The sequence below is a fragment of the Nerophis ophidion genome, linkage group LG02 (assembly GCF_033978795.1).
Source record: "Nerophis ophidion isolate RoL-2023_Sa linkage group LG02, RoL_Noph_v1.0, whole genome shotgun sequence".
NCBI classification, from domain to species: Eukaryota; Metazoa; Chordata; class Actinopteri; order Syngnathiformes; family Syngnathidae; genus Nerophis; species Nerophis ophidion.
Window position 1 is genome coordinate 61043098 of NC_084612.1, and position 19586 is coordinate 61062683.

General features: G+C 44.3%; 8 non-coding genes across 8 annotated transcripts; 5 read left to right on the forward strand and 3 right to left on the reverse strand.

Annotated features, from left to right (window-relative positions):
- Positions 1 to 5342: 5342 nt before the first annotated feature.
- Positions 5343 to 5424, forward strand: trnal-aag (transfer RNA leucine (anticodon AAG)). The gene has a single exon. It is a non-coding gene; the product is annotated as a tRNA-Leu (tRNA).
- A 644-nt stretch (positions 5425 to 6068) lies between these two features.
- trnae-uuc (transfer RNA glutamic acid (anticodon UUC)) lies at positions 6069 to 6140 on the forward strand. Its single transcript has one exon. It is a non-coding gene; the product is annotated as a tRNA-Glu (tRNA).
- A 1406-nt stretch (positions 6141 to 7546) lies between these two features.
- trnad-guc (transfer RNA aspartic acid (anticodon GUC)) lies at positions 7547 to 7618 on the reverse strand. Its single transcript has one exon. It is a non-coding gene; the product is annotated as a tRNA-Asp (tRNA).
- Positions 7619 to 7757: 139 nt separating this feature from the next.
- trnal-aag (transfer RNA leucine (anticodon AAG)) lies at positions 7758 to 7839 on the forward strand. Its single transcript has one exon. It is a non-coding gene; the product is annotated as a tRNA-Leu (tRNA).
- Positions 7840 to 14250: 6411 nt separating this feature from the next.
- trnal-aag (transfer RNA leucine (anticodon AAG)) lies at positions 14251 to 14332 on the forward strand. The gene has a single exon. It is a non-coding gene; the product is annotated as a tRNA-Leu (tRNA).
- A 2121-nt stretch (positions 14333 to 16453) lies between these two features.
- Positions 16454 to 16525, reverse strand: trnad-guc (transfer RNA aspartic acid (anticodon GUC)). Its single transcript has one exon. It is a non-coding gene; the product is annotated as a tRNA-Asp (tRNA).
- Positions 16526 to 16664: 139 nt separating this feature from the next.
- On the forward strand, positions 16665 to 16746 carry trnal-aag (transfer RNA leucine (anticodon AAG)). Its single transcript has one exon. It is a non-coding gene; the product is annotated as a tRNA-Leu (tRNA).
- A 2122-nt stretch (positions 16747 to 18868) lies between these two features.
- trnad-guc (transfer RNA aspartic acid (anticodon GUC)) lies at positions 18869 to 18940 on the reverse strand. The gene has a single exon. It is a non-coding gene; the product is annotated as a tRNA-Asp (tRNA).
- Positions 18941 to 19586: the final 646 nt, after the last annotated feature.

A 19586-nucleotide genomic window follows, 5' to 3' on the forward strand; every position in this document is an offset into this window, starting at 1 on the left:
ATTTAAACGTTAAAAGCATTGCACGTGTACGACGTTGTAATACTTTTTTTATAAACCAGCCGATGACGTTGAAGTGAAAGACGAAGAAATTTGTTCAAACGATCTTACAAAGTCCGCGCGAATGTTTGTTCCTCTTAGCCCCGCCTGCAAAAGTTAATGTTGCTATGTCTGTCCAGCTTTCGCTCCTACCGAGAAATTTAAAGCCTACAGGAAAAATAAGTAATTTACATTTATTTACACGGCGGATTTCACAGACAGAATCACAAAGTGATTAACAGTGTGTATAGAAAATGAAAGCATGGTAAAAAAAAAAAAAAAAAAAATTAAAGTGAAATTTCCTGCCGTTCCTCGCGCCCCACCTGTCATGTCTCTATTCCCCACACTTTGAGAAATGCTGAATTAGGTCAACATTTTTCGACCCGTATGTACAGTCACCATGTGCTCGGAGAAGAGGTAGGATTAAATATAAGTTTTACTTCTTAATATTCCTTTTCACATTTGTTGAAAGGTGCAAATGGAACCATGTGATGTTACTTGACGTAAACATGTCTGTAACAAATACATCAAAACCATAGCCACATGCGTAATGACTAACATTTACATAACATTTTGTAGATAGCATTGCATGTCTTGTCTTGTTCTATTCTGTCTTTTGAACGTACAAGTAAATGTCTTGTATTTAGTGTGAGGTGTAACTGTTGTGTTTATTTTGTGTCATTGTGAAGTTTTTTGTACCTGAAAATCAGATATCCCGGCCCCATTTTTTCCTCTAAATCTGTTCCCCAGGTCAAAATAATTGCCGAGTGTGACCGTGTGTGACCGTGTGTCTTGGCTACCACTCTTTACCGCATCTCTCCATGAACCCCGATACAAACATCCGACCAGGAGCGTTGGGCTGCAGTGCATTGTGGGTAAGCGAGTCTTGTACATGATCATGTTCATTTGCAAAATAAACCAGCGAGCACAACTCAGCTTTGATACAAAATGAAAGTAAAAAGTAATGTTGGAATATTTTAAAAAACTCAGCTCGGATTAATTACTGTTCTCTTGGTAGTGGAGAAGAAGTGGGGGTTAGGGGCAAAGGTGGTCTCTGATCCGTCTTTGATACGGCAGAAAAGGGGCTGGGAAAGGTTAGACCGAGGAGGCATGGGTTTGTTTTTTTTACTACAGCCGACGAGGCACATATGTTTTTCAAATTAGACTGTGTCGTATTTTTGAGGAATCAAACAAACATTACAAAGAGGTTTTAGGACCAGACAATCCATTGGATTCGATACAATTATCTTATTCAGGAATTACATTTTATTTTGAAAAAGTTATCAGTAATCTGGAAATACGTGTTATTTATTGGAATTGTAGATTGAAAAAAGAAATAATCAAAAGCCATACATCAAGAAACAGGCAACAGAAGTACAACAAATCAAAGTTGAAATAAATATTACATACGCAGAGGCATTTAAAGTGAGAAACCAAGAAAGTGTAGAAAAGAACAGAAGTATGAATAGTTCAAGAAATAAAAAAAAACAAGAGGCAACAAATACAGGAATTTCCACGGACAAACTAGTTGTATTCCTGGCTTACGTAATAAACTGTACAGAACAGGCTAGAAATAAGACTGAGAAGATCAAAATAATTGTCAAAGCAGCAGCAAAGTTGTTGAAAGAACTATTTTGGGACCGGGTGCAAGCTGTACTACAGAGACTAGACGTGACGGAGTCATGTTACCACATTCCAACAACCTTTTAATTGTCCGATGGAATGCCGGAAGTTTGATAGCAAACGAACATGAATTAAAAGGATATATTAAAAATATGAAAACTAAACCACATATCATTTGTATTCAAGAAACATGGCTGAAGCCAAAATTAAACTTTATAATAAAAGGATATATAACGATTCGTAAAGATAGGAATAGGTAAAGCAAGGAAAGTAGTTGTGTGCTCGGACTCCAGCAGTGCATTGATGAGCATAAAAAAAAAACATAGCATCAGAAACAAGACAAGATTTAGTTTATGAAATAGTTCAGGCAATCTACAGAATAAATAAAGCAGGAGGTGTGGTAACATTTCTTTGGGTTCCTTGGAAGATATAGTAGGATGGAATTCACAACACATAGGATATAAAGCATTATACACGTATTTAAAAAACATTGGGTTAAATAAAAGAATATAGAGTAGGGATCCATCTTGGTCCACACTCCATTTCAGTAGGTAGTGCTAATGCACACCAGAAGGTTGCTTGCTGGAAGCAACCGCCCACCTCCGGAATCAGTCCCCGCCCATTACCCTTAGCCCGCGAAATTCATTTGAGCGGAAGACAGAGGAGTGACAGGAGTTCTTTAAAACCGCGGAGAATCTTAAAAAGCTTACAGAAAGCAAGAAAAACTTACGGCGGGGGCATGTCGGACATTCGCCGTTGTTTTCGATGATATTGTCCCGTACCAAGGTTTCGATGTCTGGAGTCTTTGGCGGAATCAAGCCTTCTCCTCTGCCTGGAATGGCCGACTCTCTTCGACGGCCGTTGACGGACCCGCCAGCGTTAAGGGAGACCAGCGAGCCGGAGATGTAAACGGAAAATCTGTAAGTAAATATATGTATATATGTATTGTATACCGCATGTTTTTTTCTTGTAAAATGAGAATCATTTGACTCACCAGACTGCGATTGTGTTAAAACGATCGCGTTAGGATCTTAAGGCAATTCCTCTATGAAACAAAATAATGAATACACATAATATTAAATAATTCGAAGGTTTAAACACACCTCGATAATCATCTTCCAACTTTGTAAGATCGATCAAACAAAATTCTTCGTCTTTCACTTCGTCGTCATCGGCTGGTAAAAAAAAGAAAAGTATTACAACGTCGTACACGTGCAATGCTTTCAACGTTTAAATGCTTAAAAGGAGTTAAACAATTGTCTAATAACGTGGTAAAGCAGAGGTAATGGTGTGTGTGTGTGTGTGTGTGTGTGTGTGTTTATGCGTGTGTGTGTGTGTGTGCGTGTGTGCGTGCGTGTGTGCATGTCCACATCTTCCCACGGAACATTCCCAGCAACTTACATCGAAGCAGGGTCAAACATATGGTTAACCTTAATCTAATTAGTTCCTCCCAATCGTTTAAATATGTTTTCGTGAGGTCTGGAAGTTGTTTCAAACGATCGTAAACATTTAAACTGTCAAATGGCTGGTCAGATGCTGATCAGATGACATTCTCAAGCTTCGGTGTGCGACGATCGTAAACATTTAAACTGTCAAATGGCTGGTCAGATGCTGATCAGATGACATTCTCAAGCTTCCTTAAAAACTGACCTCAACCCTCCTTTGTTCCCTCTTAACCAATCCCTCTCCAGGTCTTAAACCCACCCTTTTCCTGGTTAAATCACTCCCTCCTCGGGTCTTAACCCGACCTCCTCAGGTCGTAAACCCACCCTCTTCCTGGTTAAAACTCCACCCTCTTTCTGGTTAAAACTCCACCCTTTTCCTGGTTAAATCACTCCCTCTTCAGGTCTCAACGCCACCCTCTTCCTGGTTAAAACTCCACCCTCTTCCTGGTTAAACCAATTCCTTTTCAGGTCTTATCTACATCCTCTTCCTGGTTAAAACTCCACCCTCTTCCTGGTTTAACCACTCCCACTTCAGGTCTTATCTCCGCCCTCTTCCTGGTTAAATCACTCCCTCTTCAGGTCTTAAACCCACCCTCTTCCTGGTTAAATCACTCCCAGGGAAAGCTATCCATTCTGTTCTCATAGCAGGCAATTTCTATAAAACTTATGTGACTTCCATGTTTTATGCTCATGATATACAAAGCATTATCGTTGACATTTTCCATAAGGGCAATGTGGACATTGCTCCAATTTGGCCAAAAAAAGGTTCCTGAGATTCCCAGCTTTCCTCTTTGTTGTTCTCTTCGAGTTCCACGGCACGACACCTTTCCAGTTCACCCCACACCCGAGCCGAGTCACTGACGGCATACAGATCTTGTTGGTTGAATTGCACAGGCAGGAGAGAGCAGACTAACAAATGACACATCATCTGCACTCCTCCACACTAACATGCTGTAGAACATCCTCATAGCCTCATTTGTTCACAGATACCTTGCAACGTTCCGTTTCTCAGATCTTGGACGATTTAGGCAGGACCGAAATGCCACACTTCTTTGGAGCCGGGCAGAAGAGATTTGTTTAGTTGTGTGAGGCATTTTCCCTGCGGCTTTAGCAGAGGGCCAACCTGTTGCGGTGATGGCTGTCAGTCAGGGCTTGTCCAGGATGGAGGAAATTTGCCTTGATTTTAATCTCTTCGTTGAGGGTTCTCGGTCAAACAGAGCGAGACGAGGGTCAGTTTCTTGTTTGAACTTTCCTCTGACGTCAGATAATACGGAGGATCAATGCCTAACAGCAGATAGAGATTGTAGGTTCTAATTGATTTCAAACACCCAGTTAGAGCCTCGCAGGCAGTGTTTAGGCCAGGATTGATTTCGGCAAGATGACTCAACGTGATTGCAACATGACATGAGGCACTTTTGGCTGTTTTGATTCATAAGGCGAGTTCAGTTGCTCGGATAGTGGCAGAATATGTTCCCCGGCTGGTATTGTACAGTTTTTTAGGATGCTGTTTCCAAATCCAACCTTAGCTTTAACTTTATCAATATGATATTTGAAGGTGACCAACATAGACTGTCTGTGGTTGTATTCAAGCTGTTTTCCGTACCATCTGACTTTAGGCTAACCATTGGTGTATGTGTATATGTGTAATTAAACTGTTGTCAGTGTTTGCTCATCGGTGGTTAGATGTGTTGTAGTAAATAAGACCATATAGGGCTTCGCCTAAGGACTTTTCTAATTCTACCAAGGTTGATTTTTCTAATGCTATGTCGAGGTCGTCAGCTGCTGCATCCCTAACCTTTTATTTGACGTATTGACTCTGACAAACGATTTTCCCTTTTTGAAGACTTGCTTTTGCGTCCTAATTTAGAAGGGTGGAACAAACATTAGTAAAATACTGTGTTTGATTTCTATAGGGCTGTGCAGCAACGCCGAGTCCACACATCACAACATTCGGAGAATGATACTTTGGTCACTTCTCAAATTTCAACAAGATTGTAATTGAAGAAAATTAGAGGTACCTGAACCATCTCACCGTCAGGGAATCAAACCCTGGTCTTCCGCGTGACAGGCAGAGATACTGTCCACTATACTAACGAGGACTGCGTGACATAGTGTTTTCCAGGGGACAAGCAAACATCCTTGGCTTTTGCCTGCCACACCGCAACCAAAGTGTTGCCATGTCATATGTCTGCTATCTCATAATGCCGACAATTTGATCCTCGGAAAGCTGGGAGTAAGGGTAGTGTGGCCGAGCGGTCTAAGGCGCTGGATTAAGGCTCCAGTCTCTCGGGAGGCGTGGGTTCAAATCCCACCACTGCCACCTTTTGCTGGTAACGCATTTGTATCTTCCCTGACTGAGGCAATAAGACTCTTGGCCTCATTTGGAAAGCTTTCAAAAATAGGGCCCAAACGTTAGTTTTGGAGTTTTCAATGCCAGGTATGCAATTAGAAAAAAACACAACCAACACAGTTTTAAGGCCCGCCAGCAGCCTCTGGAAAAGCTAAAAGGTGGACGTGGTTGTGTGTTTATCAACATGTCGTTTGAAGATCACCGCCCCTACTTAAGACATTCAGTCCACTTTTATCTGTTTCTATTTTCTGATGACACCGCAGTGATAGGATGTATCAGTGGCCGGCACAGAGCGACTTACAGGAGGGAGTTAGCCTGTCTGGTGACATTGTGTAGAAACAACGACCTTATCCTCAACACGGACTATACTAAGAAGACATGAGGAAAGAAAGTCTGTTCGTTATTGTTACTATTGTACAATTTTATACACATCCAAGTCCAAATTCATGCAGCAGTTTCCATAGTGTAGTGGTTATCACTTCACTGAGACACAGAAGTTACCCCGGTTCAAAAAATACAATTCAAATTTCTGACATGGTACATGAATGCAATGGGTGCTTCACACATTTGTCAAGAAACCTTGCAGGAGACAAGTGTCTGCACAAATGATCAGTTCCCTGGTGGTCTAGTGGCTAGGATTCGGCGCTTTCACCGCCGCGGCCCGGTTTCGATTCCCGGTCAGGGAAAGCTATTCATTCCGTTCTCATAGCAGGCAGTTTCTATAAAACTTATGTGACTTCCATGTTTTATTCTCATGATATACAAAGCATTATTGTTGACATTTTCCATAAAGGCAATGTGGACATTGCTCCAATTTGGCCAAAAAAAGGTGCCTGAGATTCCCAGCTTTCCTCTTTCTTGTTCTCTTCGAGTTCCACGGCACGACACCTTTCCAGTTCACCCCACACCCGAGCCGAGTCACTGACAGCATCCAGATCTTGTTGGTTGAATTGCACAGGCAGGAGAGAGCAGACTAACAAATGACACATCATCTGCACTCCTCCACACTAACATGCTGTAGAACATCCTCATAGCCTCATTTGTTCATGGATACCTTGCAACGTTCCGTTTCTCAGATCTTGGGCGATTTTGGCAGGACCGAAACGCCACACTTCTTTGGAGCCGGGCAGAAGAGATTTGTTTAGTTGTGTGAGGCATTTTCCCTGCGGCTTTAGCAGAGGGCCAACCTGTTGCGGTGATGGCTGTCAGTCAGGGCTTGTCCAGGATGGAGGAAATTTGCCTTGATTTTAATCTCTTCGTTGCAGGTTCTCGGTCAAACAGAGCGAGACGAGGGTCAGTTTCTTGTTTGAACTTTTCCTCTGACGTCAGATAATACGGAGGATCAATGCCTAACAGCAGATAGAGATTGTAGGTTCTAATTGATTTCAAACACCCAGTTAGAGCCTCGCAGGCAGTGTTTAGGCCAGGATTGATTTCGGCAAGATGACTCAACGTAATTGCAACCTGACATGAGGCACTTTTGGCTGTTTTGATTCATAGGGCGAGTTCAGTTGCTCGGATAGTGGCAGAATATGTTCCCCGGCTGGTATTGTAGAGTTTTTTAGGATGCTGTTTCCAAATCCAACCTTAGCTTTAACTTTCTCAATATGATATTTGAAGGTGACCAACATAGACTGTCTGTGGTTGTATTCAAGCTGTTTTCTGTACCATCTGACTTTAGGCTAACCATTGGTGTATGTGTATACGTGTAATTAAACTGTTGTCAGTGTTTGCTCATCGGTGGTTAGATGTGTTGTAGCAAATAAGACCATATAGGGCTTCGCCTAAGGACTTTTCTAATTCTACCAAGGTTGATTTTTCTAATGCTATGTCGAGGTCGTCAGCTGCTGCATCCCTAACCTTTTATTTGACGCATTGACTCTGACAAACGATTTTCCCTTTTTGAAGACTTGCTTTTGCGTCCTAATTTAGAAGGGTGGAACAAACATTAGTAAAATACTGTGTTTGATTTCTATAGGGCTGTGCAGCAACGCCGAGTCCACACATCACAACATTCGAAGAATGATACTTTGGTCACTTCTCAAATTTCAACAAGATGGTAATTGAGGAAAATTAGAGGTACCTGAACCATCTCCCCGTCAGGGAATCGAACCCTGGTCTTCCGCGTGACAGGCGGAGATACTGTCCACTATACTAACGAGGACTGTATAACATGGTGTTTTCCAGGGGACAAGCAAACATCCTTGGCTTTTGCCTGCCACACCGCAACCAAAGTGTTGCCATGTCATATTTCTGCTATCTCATAATGCCGACAATTTGATCCTCGGGAAGCTGGGAATAAGGGTAGTGTGGTCGAGCGGTCTAAGGCGCTGGATTAAGGCTCCAGTCTCTCGGGAGGCGTGGGTTCAAATCCCACCACTGCCATCTTTTGCTGATAACGCATTTGTATCTTCCCTAACTGAGGCAATAAGATCTACTTGGTCCCTCGACGAATCTGGTTGGTGGTTTGGCACACCACGTGTAGGAGAGGAGCGCTATTTCACCTCCTCCCACAGGGATTTTGGGTAGACTACCTCACCCTGATGCCACCAGGGGATTATTCTGCCCCTTGTTGATTGGTGGTCTTCTCCCGTTGTTGTTGTTCACGTAACTCGGTACGTGTCCCTCTCAACGTGCGTGCAGGGGCGTCCGCCGCTGCACACTGGCTCCAGTGGAACCACGTGTCTCCCTTGCCGTTCAGCCGAACAGCATGCGAGGTGCGTTCAGTCACTCGATATGGACCCGTCCACCTGGGTTCGGTCCACTTTCGCTTGAGCACCTTCAGCAGGACCCACTCTGTGCTTGGTGGGGTCGCTGTGTCTTCCTTGTTTCTTTCCCCCACCTGCTTGGCATACTCTGCAACAATGGCTTGTAAAGCATGGAAATACTGTGTGTGGGTTAATGACTGATCATCACCTTTGATTCCAATAAGCTTGGACTGGGGCCCTGGAAACCTCCTGCCTGTGGTCAGCTCAAAGGGAGTAAAGGCCGTGCTTTGGTTTATTGAGCTTTTAACAGACATGAGGGCAAGGGGTAGCGCATCTAGCCAATTAATTTTAGTCAGTGCACAGATTTTTGCCAATATAGATTTGAGTGTTTGGTTCATTCTTTCAACCTTTCCTTGGGATTGTGGGTGGTAGACCGAACCAAACTTGTGTTTCAACCCCAGCATTTCTTCAACCTTTTGCAGATCATGGTTTTTGAAATGTGTACCATTATCTGATCGGATTTTCTCAGGAAAACCATGTCTGGGGATATACTGGTTTAACAAAAACTTCACCACTGTCTTACTGTCTTCCCTTTTTGTAGGGAGTACCTCTGGCCAACCTGAATACGCATCCACACATACCAACATATACCTGTACCCTTTTACTGAATTCACCATATCTGTGTAATCTATGATGATTTCTTTCCCTGTTTTCGTCTCGAGAGGGAAACGTCCAGGATGCGGTCTGACTGTTGGTCGTGCATTATACATGGTGCATTCAGGGCAAGTATGTACATGATATTTACACATATCTTTCAAAAATGGGTGCCACCAATTTTCGAGGTTTCTCTGCATCTGTGCAGCCCCGACATGTCCCACTCCGTGCGCCTCAGTTAGTGCTATGTTTTTTATTCCAGGTGGTAGCACAATCCGTCAAAACATCCTTTAATACCTGATTAAATAGGCCAGGGGATAGAGCAAATCCCTGAGGAAGACAAGAATAGGTCAGTTGGACACCTCGGTAGGTGAAGGCAAAAATGTTTCTACATTCTTCGGCTAGTGGTAGGCAGAAAAATGCATTAGCGAGGTCGATACAGGTGAACCATTGGTGGCTAGGATCAAGATTAGTCAACGCAACGTAAGGGTTGGGAACTGGGATGGTTTGCGTGCATAACGCAGAGTTAATGGCCCTAAGATCATGAACCATGCGATATTTACCAGTGCCCTTCTTTTCAATGGGCCATATGGGAGTGTTCCATTCTGAGGATGTTTCTACCAACACCCCCTTTTCAAATAGACCTTCAATGGTATCTGCAATGCCGATTTCGGCGTCTTTTTTACTTGGGTATTGGGGAACCCACACTGGGTTGTTATTTTTCAGCTTGAAAGTAACTGGGGGGCAGTCGACTAGGCCAACATCCGTGGGCCCAGCGGACCATAGTGAGTCAGGCAGTGAATCTAACAACAATGCTGCTTCGGGGTGATCTGTTTTCTCTCGGCCATGGTGGCGGGAGATTTGAGCGTGTTCAAGGAGAGCGTGGTCAGTGCAAGAAACCTGTATTTTGTAGATTTGAGTTGCGGGTGAATACCACAACGAAGAGCCAACCCTCTGCCAATCAGTTTGCAGTTGTGCTGTTTTAACTATAGAACCCAGCTCTTTGGCTTGGTGCTCTGGATGTAAGGCTAAAGACACATGGGGGGAAGCCTCGTCACTCATCATATACCACTGTAGTTGTTCTGGGGTGAGAGAAACTTATGCCGCTACACCTATGGGAGCCACATAAATGTTATTAGTGGAAAGAGCCCAATTAGTTCCCTCTATTTCCCTGCTAAACTGTTCCTCATACCACTGTGTATCCTCTCTATCATAAAACAATGTCATATGAGGAGGGTCAGGAGGGGCCACATAGGGGTGTATTTGGGAGATCCAGGGTTTCCAAGTCAGGTAAGCCGACAGGATTCCACCTTTATCACTAGTTTCACTGTGTAGGAGACCCCAGTAGATGTCAGCCGATCTGTCTGCAACTGGCTGAATCATGTATTGGCTTGAATGTGAAGACTCAATACTGGCGCAGGGTAGAGATGTTCCATCAGGGAATGAGACTGTTAGTCCGTCAGGCGAGCAGAGAATAGTAGCCCACAATCGAGTCAGGAGGTCTCTCCCCAACAGGTTGGAAGGTACCTCAGGGGAGTAGATGAAAGGATGCAACACAGTCTGATTGCCAAGCCGTGTTGTGAGAGGCTTGGTGTAAGGCAGCATAGTAGGAACCCCAGAGAAACCCATGACTGTTATGACGTCTGATGTAAGCAGCTTCTTTTCCACAGTCTTGATAGTGGAGACGGTAGCACCGGTATCCACTAAGAAAGGCAGCAAGTCCTGATTTACTGTCACTGACAGCACCGGTTCTGCCGTAAGGTGCTGTCCAGGGCTTCTCTGTGGGGCGTGTCACTCAGTGTCTTGCCACAAGGGGAACTGTGGTGCGGGTCCTCTCCCTTGAGACTGAGGAGGGCGTGTTCCTCCCCGGTTCTGAACTCCTCTCTGTGGAAACCCTCTTTGTGACTGAGCAGGGTTATATGGGCACTCCCTCACCCAATGGGAGGAGCCCCCACACAGGAAACAGCCTTGGTTTCCTCCTTGAGGCTTTCCCCTGGAAAACCCTCTCCTTCCTCCACCCCGTGGGCCTCCCCTTCCCCTATTTTGTCCTCCCCTTCTTCTGAAATGTGGCGTCCCAGACTCCTGAACGTTATCGCCGTCCCACTGCTGTACAGTTTGAGACATAACCTTGACCTGATCTTTCTTGCCCTTCTTTTTGTCGTTTAAGTCATCTCTAGCTTTGGCTAGTTGTAATTTCAGTAATTGTGCCTGCAAATCTGCTTTGTCTTTCTCATCTTGTTGTTTTTTTGGCTTGAGCCGTGGTAAGGTGATGAACGAGATGCTTCTCCCATGTACAAAGTTGACATCGTAACATGTCAGGGTTACTTTTCATGGCTGTTTGCACTGACTCAGGCACTCCACTCAGAACTGCTTGTCGGAACCACTCGGCCTGTGACCCAGTGTTACTGGGGTATGGGCCGGTTTGATTGGTCCAGGCCTCTTTGGCTTCACATAAAAACTGCCTGGGGTTTTGTTTGGGGTCCCATCTAATTTTAGGCATAACGGCTGAATTAGGCAGTGGGAAATGACTACGCATTGCAGCACCAAGAGCAGTGCAGAGTTGGGTGAATCTGACCTCATCGGACAGTGTTAGAGTTTTTGCGTCCGTCTCTACATCTCTAAGATTAGTCTGGGTCATGCACCGAGCAGCAACAGCGCGGAAATCTCCTAATGCCAGAGTGTGCCTCTTTCAATGTAAAATGTGGGATACATGCCGTGGGTTGGAGGCGCATAGGGTGGAGGACATGTGGGGACATGAGGTGCAGTTACCGATTTGGAGTGAAGCTCCTTTTGGTGCAGATGTTTGGTGCTTTGTCAGCAGATCAACAGTTCAGCCCACTCCCGTCGCTCCTTCTCCCAGTCGCGCTCCTTTTTCCTCCAACTGGACTTCTGCAACAAACCTGCAATCTTTCCCTGCTCTTCCGCTTCATCTCTCTTTATAGCTGCTGTGTTCATCTTATCAAGTATCAATTGTCCTAAGGGCCCTATATGTTCCAATGTTTTCCCCATGTCCTGAATAAGTTGTTCTAATTTTTGTTTTGCTTTTGTTACTTTCTTCTCTTTATCTGTTGGCTTTGATGTGGCAGCTAGGGCATTAGCTGTGGATCCAATTTGGGTCAATAGGGTGACATATGGGCTGACCGGGCCCCATCCATCATCATCTATTTCTCTATCAAACTCTCCTTCCATTTTTAACTAGACTCTGAGCTCCACAGTTTTATTGCGACAACAATCTTCCCGGAGATAGCTGCGTTAGCCCACTGCGGTTCTCTGAGAGACAAGCTTCTAGGCCGGCCCTAAAGGTCGGTCCGGTCTCCCACTGGGTGTCCTATCACAAGAACCTTAGCGTTTACTCCAAAGATAAGATGTCTCGCTTATCAACTGGGTGGTTTAGCCCTCGCTGCGTGTCTGTTGGTCAGATATGGACGGTTTTCACCGCCCACCCTGCCCTAAACTGTAGCGAATGAACGACGTTCGTTTACACCGTTGGGTATCCCGTCAGTTCATCAGCCGCAGACCCAGCACACAACGAGTATTCACACAACGATTTACTCAGAGTCTTATTCTCCCCACTTCCCTTCTTACCTCAACAACACTTAAAATACACACACAAAGTTAGTGTCATATACACATTTGATACCAACACAGTATTTTCTTCAGCTTAAAGTTGTGTTATCGAAAGACTACTCAGTCTCTATTTTAAACTGCAGTTTCCTTCGACTGTATTTTTCTTCTCCCCTCATTTTTCCCACGTAAAACAACCTATTTTGTTGTTTTGAGGAGTTTTATACAGCGATATTTCAATCTCTCCAAGGTTTATAAACCTATTTTCCCAAACGTTTTTGGAGTTTTCATATCGTAACAACAACTAGAATTTAGGGACCTCAACCCCCGGGACTCTAACCCAGCCGCGGTACTAACCGCTCCTGGACCCCGTCGGATCTCAGGTGGAGTTACGCCACTCTCGAGGTTACTGTGTATTCCTCCTGTATCGAAGTTATTTACACTTCTACTGACTCTTTTAGTTTATATGTTTTCCTACAAGTACATAGGACAGGACACTATTTTAGTAGTTTCCAATATGCAGAATTTGTTTTAACAGGTTTCTGCTTACCTTATTGGTAAGTGTCTTTGTCCTTTGTCCATGAAGAAAATTTTTAGGTCCGAATGGTCCTCTCGATGTTCTCCTCACAACTCCCTGTATCCCGGACGAGCCCCCAAATTTGTTGAGACGCATTTTTAGTGCCGTCTCACCTGGGCCGGGAGCAGGAAAACAATTCGAGGAGGCAGGAGTTGAGTCAAGTAGAAGTATTTTATTAAACGCAGTCTACAGAGAGCGGAGATCGTATAGTACACTTGAACAGTAGTACCAGGAAAACCCAAAGCGATCTGTCTGAGAGTTTGTTGTACAGCAGCTTATATACACTGTGCCAGTAGTTATCTGATTGGTGAGTCTACTGACTGACGTCGGTTGCTATGTGTCTCGTGTCTAGGAACTACGCTTAGTTTCCTGTTAAGTTGGTTGTTGCTCAAGCATCTGTTTCCTGTATGTGCAGTGTTTGCTTGGTTTCCTGTTATGTTCGTTATTGCTCAAACATCTGTTTCCTGTAGGTGCAGTGTTTGGCACACTGAGTCAAATTGAGGTCAGGACGTTTCCTGTTTTGTTTGGTACACTCTGAACTCTCCGACAACTCTGAACTCTCAGACATGAGGCTTTGTACACTCATTACTTTGTCTATATGATATTTGAAGGTGACCAACATAGACTGTCTGTGGTTGTATTCAAGCTGTTTTCCGTACCATCTGACTTTAGGCTAACCATTGGTGTATGTGTATATGTGTAATTAAACTGTTGTCAGTGTTTGCTCATCGGTGGTTAGATGTGTTGTACTAAATAAGACCATATACGGCTTCGCCTAAGGACTTTTCTAATTCTACCAAGGTTGATTTTTCTAATGCTATGTCAGGGTCGTCAGCTGCTGCATCCCTAACCTTTTATTTGACGCATTGACTCTGACAAACGATTTTCCCTTTTTGAAGACTTGCTTTTGCGTCCTAATTTACAAGGGTGGAACAAACACTAGTAAAATACTTTGTTTGATTTCTATAGGGCTGTGCAGCAATGCCGAGTCCACACATCACAACATTCGGAGAATGATACTTTGGTCACTTCTCAAATTTCAACAAGATGGTAATTGAAGAAAATTAGAGGTACCTGAACAATCTCCCCGTCAGGGAATCTAACCCTGGTCTTCCGCGTGACAGGCGGAGACACTTTCCACTATACTACGAGGACTGCGTGACATAGTGTTTTCCAGGGGACAAGCAAAAATCCTTGGCTTTTGCCTGCCACACCGCAACCAAAGTGTTGCCATGTCATATTTCTGCTATCTCATAGTGCCGACAATTTGATTCTCGGAAAGCTGTGAATAAGGGTAGTGTGGCCGAGCGGTCTAAGGCGCTGGATTAAGGCTCCAGTCTCTCGGGAGGCGTGGGTTCGAATCCCACCACTGCCATCTTTTGCTGGTAACGCATTTGTATCTTCCCTGACTGAGGCAATAAGACTCTTGGCCTCATTTGGAAAGCTTTCAAAAATAGGGCCCAATTCTTAGCTTTGGAGTTTTCCATGGCAGGTATGCAATGAGAAAAAAACACAACCAGCACAGTTTTAAGGCCCGCCAGCAGCCTCTGGAAAAGCTAAAAGGTGGACGCGGTTGTGTGTTTATCAACATGTCGTTTGAAGATCACCGCCCCTACTTAAGACATTCAGTCCACTTTTATCTGTTTCTGTATTCTGATGACACCGCAGTGATAGGATGTATCACTGGCCGGCACAGAGCGACTTACAGGAGGGAGTTAGCCTGTCTGGTGACATTGTGTAGAAACAACAACCTTATCCTCAACACGGACTACAGTAAGAAGACATGAGGAAAGAAAGTCTGTTCGTTATTTTTACTATTGTACAATTTTTACACATTCAAGTCCAAATTCATGCAGCAGTTTCCATAGTGTAGTGGTTATCACTTCACTGAGACACAGAAGTTACCCCGGTTCAAAAAATACAATTCACATTTCTGACATGGTACATGAATGCAATGGGTGCTTCACACATTTGTCAAGAAACCATGCAGGAGACAAGTGTCTGAACAAATGATCAGTTCCCTTTTGGTCTAGTGGCTAGGATTCGGCGCTTTCACCGCCGCGGCCCGGGTTCGATTCCCGGTCAGGGAAAGCTATCCATTCCGTTCTCATAGCAGGCAATTTCTATAAAACTTATGTGACTTCCATGTTTTATGCTCATGATATACAAAGCATTATCGTTGACATTTTCCATAAAGGCAATGTGGACATTGCTCCAATTTGGCCAAAAAAAGGTGCCTGAGATTCCTAGCTTCCCTCTTTCTTGTTCTCTTCGAGTTCCACGGCACGGCACCTTTCCAGTTCACCCCACACCCGAGCCGAGTCACTGACGGCATCCAGATCTTGTTGGTTGAATTGCACAGGCAGGAGAGAGCAGACTAACAAATGACACATCATCTGCACTCCTCCACGCTAACATGCTGTAGAACATCCTCATAGCCTCATTTGTTCATGGATACCTTGCAACGTTCCGTTTCTCAGATCTTGGGCGATTTAGGCAGGACCGAAACGCCACACTTCTTTGGAGCCGGGTAGAAGAGATTTGTTTAGTTGTGTGAGGCATTTTCCCTGCGGCTTTAGCAGAGGGCCAACCTGTTGCGGTGATGGCTGTCAGTCAGGGCTTTTCCAGGATGGAGGAAATTTGCCTTGATTTTAATCCCTTCGTTGCAGGTTCTCGGTCAAACAGAGCGAGACGAGGGTCAGTTTCTTGTTTGAACTTTTCCTCTGACGTCAGATAATACGGAGAATCAATGCCGATCAGCAGATAGAGATTGTAGGTTCTAATTGATTTCAAACACCCAGTTAGAGCCTCGCAGGCAGTGTTTAGGCCAGGATTGATTTTGGCAAGATGACTTAACGTTATTGCAACATGACATGAGGCACTTTTGGCTGTTTTGATTCATAAGGCGAGTTCAGTTGCTCGGATAGTGGCAGAATATGTTCCCCGGCTGGTATTGTACAGTTTTTTAGGATGCTGTTTCCAAAACCAACCTTAGCTTTAACTTTCTCAATATGATATTTGAAGGTGACCAACATAGGCTGTCGGTGGTTGCATTCAAGCTGTTTTCCGTACCATCTGACTTTAGGCTGACCATTGGTGTATGTGTATATGTGTAATTAAACTGTTGTCAGTGTTTGCTCATCGGTGGTTAGATGTGTTGTAGTAAATAAGACCATATAGGGCTTCGCCTAAGGACTTTTCTAATTCTACCAAGGTTGATTTTTCTAATGCTATGTTGAGGTCGTCAGCTGCTGCATCCCTAACCTTTTATTTGACGCATTGACTCTGACAAACGATTTTCCCTTTTTGAAGACTTGCTTTTGCGTCCTAATTTAGAAGGGTGGAACAAACATTAGTAAAATGCTGTGTTTGATTTCTATAGGGCTGTGCAGCAACGCCGAGTCCACACATCACAACATTCGGAGAATGATACTTTGGTCACTTCTCAAATTTCAACAAGATGGTAATTGAAGAAAATCAGAGGTACCTGAACCATCTCCTCGTCAGGGAATCGAACCCTGGTCTTCCGCGTGACAGGCGGAGATACTGTCCACTATACTAACGAGGACTGTATAACGAGGTGTTTTCCAGGGGACAAGCAAACATCCTTGGCTTTTGCCTGCCACACCGCAACCAAAGTGTTGCCATGTCATATTTCTGCTATCTCATAATGCCGACAATTTGATCTTTGGAATGCTGGGAATAATGGTAGTGTGGCCGAGCGGTCTAAGGCGCTGGATTAAGGCTCCAGTCTCTCCGGAGGCGTGGGTTCAAATCCCACCACTGCCATCTTTTGCTGGTAACGCATTTGTATCTTCCCTGACTGAGGCAATAAGACTCTTGGCCTCATTTGGAAAGCTTTCAAAAATAGGGCCCAAACGTTAGCTTTGGAGTTCTCCATGCCAGGTATGCAATGAGAAAAAAACACAACCAGCACAGTTTTAAGGCCCGCCAGCAGCCTCTGGAAAAGCTAAAAGGTGGACGCGGTTGTGTGTTTATCAACATGTCGTTTGAAGATCACCGCCCCTACTTAAGACATTCAGTCCACTTTTATCTGTTTCTGTATTCTGATGACACCGCAGTGATAGGATGTATCACTGGCCGGCACAGAGCGACTTACAGGAGGGAGTTAGCCTGTCTGGTGACATTGTGTAGAAACAACAACCTTATCCTCAACACGGACTACAGTAAGAAGACATGAGGAAAGAAAGTCTGTTCGTTATTTTTACTATTGTACAATTTTTACACATTCAAGTCCAAATTCATGCAGCAGTTTCCATAGTGTAGTGGTTATCACTTCACTGAGACACAGAAGTTACCCCGGTTCAAAAAATACAATTCACATTTCTGACATGGTACATGAATGCAATGGGTGCTTCACACATTTGTCAAGAAACCATGCATGAGACAAGTGTCTGAAAAAAATGATCAGTTCCCTGGTGGTATAGTGGCTAGGATTCGGCGCTTTCACCGTCGCGGCCCGCGTTCGGTTCCCGGTCAGGGAAAGCTATCCATTCCGTTCTCATAGCAGGCAATTTCTATAAAACTTATGTGACTTCCATGTTTTATGCTCATGATATACAAAGCATTATCGTTGACATTTTCCATAAAGGCAATGTGGACATTGCTCCAATTCGGCCAAAAAAAGGTGCCTGAGATTCCCAGCTTTCCTCTTTCTTGTTCTCTTCGAGTTCCACGGCACGACACCTTTCCAGTTCACCCCACACCCGAGCCAAGTCACTGACGGCATCCAGATCTTGTTGGTTGAATTGCACAGGCAGGAGAGAGCAGACTAACAAATGACACATCATCTGCACTCCTCCACACTAACATGCTGTAGAACATCCTCATAGCCTCATTTGTTCATGGATACCTTGCAACGTTCCGTTTCTCAGATCTTGGGCGATTTAGGCAGAACCAAAACGCCACACTTCTTTGGAGCCGGGCAAAAGAGATTTGTTTAGTTGTGTGAGGCATTTTCCCTGCGGCTTTAGCAGAGGGCCAACCTGTTGCGGTGATGGCTGTCAGTCAAGGCTATTCCAGGACGGAGGAAATTTGCCTTGATTTTAATCTCTTCGTTGCAGGTTCTCGGTCAAACAGAGCGAGACGAGGGTCAGTTTCTTGTTTGAACTTTTCCTCTGACGTCAGATAATACGGAGGATCAATGCCTAACAGCAGATAGAGATTGTTGGTTCTAATTGATTTCAAACACCCAGTTAGAGCCTCGCAGGCAGTCTTTAGGCCAGGATTGATTTCGGCAAGATGACTTAACGTGATTGCAACATGACATGAGGCACGTTTGGCTGTTTTGATTCATAAGGCGAGTTCAGTTGCTCGGATAGTGGCAGAATATGTTCCCCGGCTGGTATTGTACAGTTTTTTAGGATGCTGTTTCCAAAACCAACCTTGGCTTTAACTTTCTCAATATGATATTTGAAGGTGACCAACATTGACTGTCTCTGGTTGTATTCAAGCTGTTTTCCGTACCATCTGACTTTAGGCTAACCATTGGTGTATGTGTATATGTGTAATTAAACTGTTGTCAGTGTTTGCTCATCGGTGGTTAGATGTGTTGTAGTAAATAGGACAATATAGGGCTTCACCTAAGGACTTTTCTAATCCTACCAAGGTTGATTTTTCTAATGCTATGTCGAGGTCGTCAGCTGCTGCATACCTAACCTTTTATTTGACGCATTGACTCTGACAAACGATTTTCCCTTTTTGAAGACTTGCTTTTGCGTCCTAATTTAGAAGGGTGGAACAAACATTAGTAAAATACTGTGTTTGATTTCTATAGGGCTGTGCAGCAACGCCGAGTTCACACATCACAACATTCGGAGAATGATACTTTGGTCACTTCTCAAATTTCAACAAGATGGTAATTGAAGAAAATTAGAGGTACCTGAACCATCTCCCCGTCAGGGAATTGAACCCTGGTCTCCCGCGTGACAGGCGGAGATACTGTCCACTATACTAACGAGGACTGCATAACATGGTGTTTTCCAGGGGACAAGCAAACATCAGAGACAATTTAAGGGGACACCTTCTGTCAAAAAATGATTCATGGGGAGTCATAAATCAATGATTTATGAGGGGTCATAAATCAACATTTTATGAGGGCTTCAATTCAAAGATCAAGTTCAAGGGTCAAAGGTCAAGGTCAATTGGGTTTGGCTTACCCCGGAAGAGGGTGGAGTTAAGACCTGAGCTGGGAGTAGTTTAACCAGGAAGAGGGCGGAGTTTTAACCAGGAAGAGGGTGGAGTTAAGACCTGAAGCGGGAGTGGTTTAATCAGGAAGAGGGTGGAGTTTTAACCAGGAAGAGGGTGGAGTTAAGACCTGAAATGGGAGTGGTTTAACCAGGAAGAGGGTGGAGTTTTAACCAGGAAGAGGGTGGGTTTAAGACCTGAAGAGGGAGTGATTTAACCAGGAAAAGGGTGGAGTTTTAACCAGGAAGAGGGTGGGTTTAAAACCTGAAGGGGGTGGGTTTAAGACCTGAAGAGGGAGTGATTTAACCAGGAAGAGGGTGGGTTTAAGACCTGGAGAGGGATTGTTTAAGAGGGAACAAAGGACGGTTCAGGTTGAGGTCAGGTTTTAAGGAAGCTTGAGAATGTCATCTGATCAGCATCCG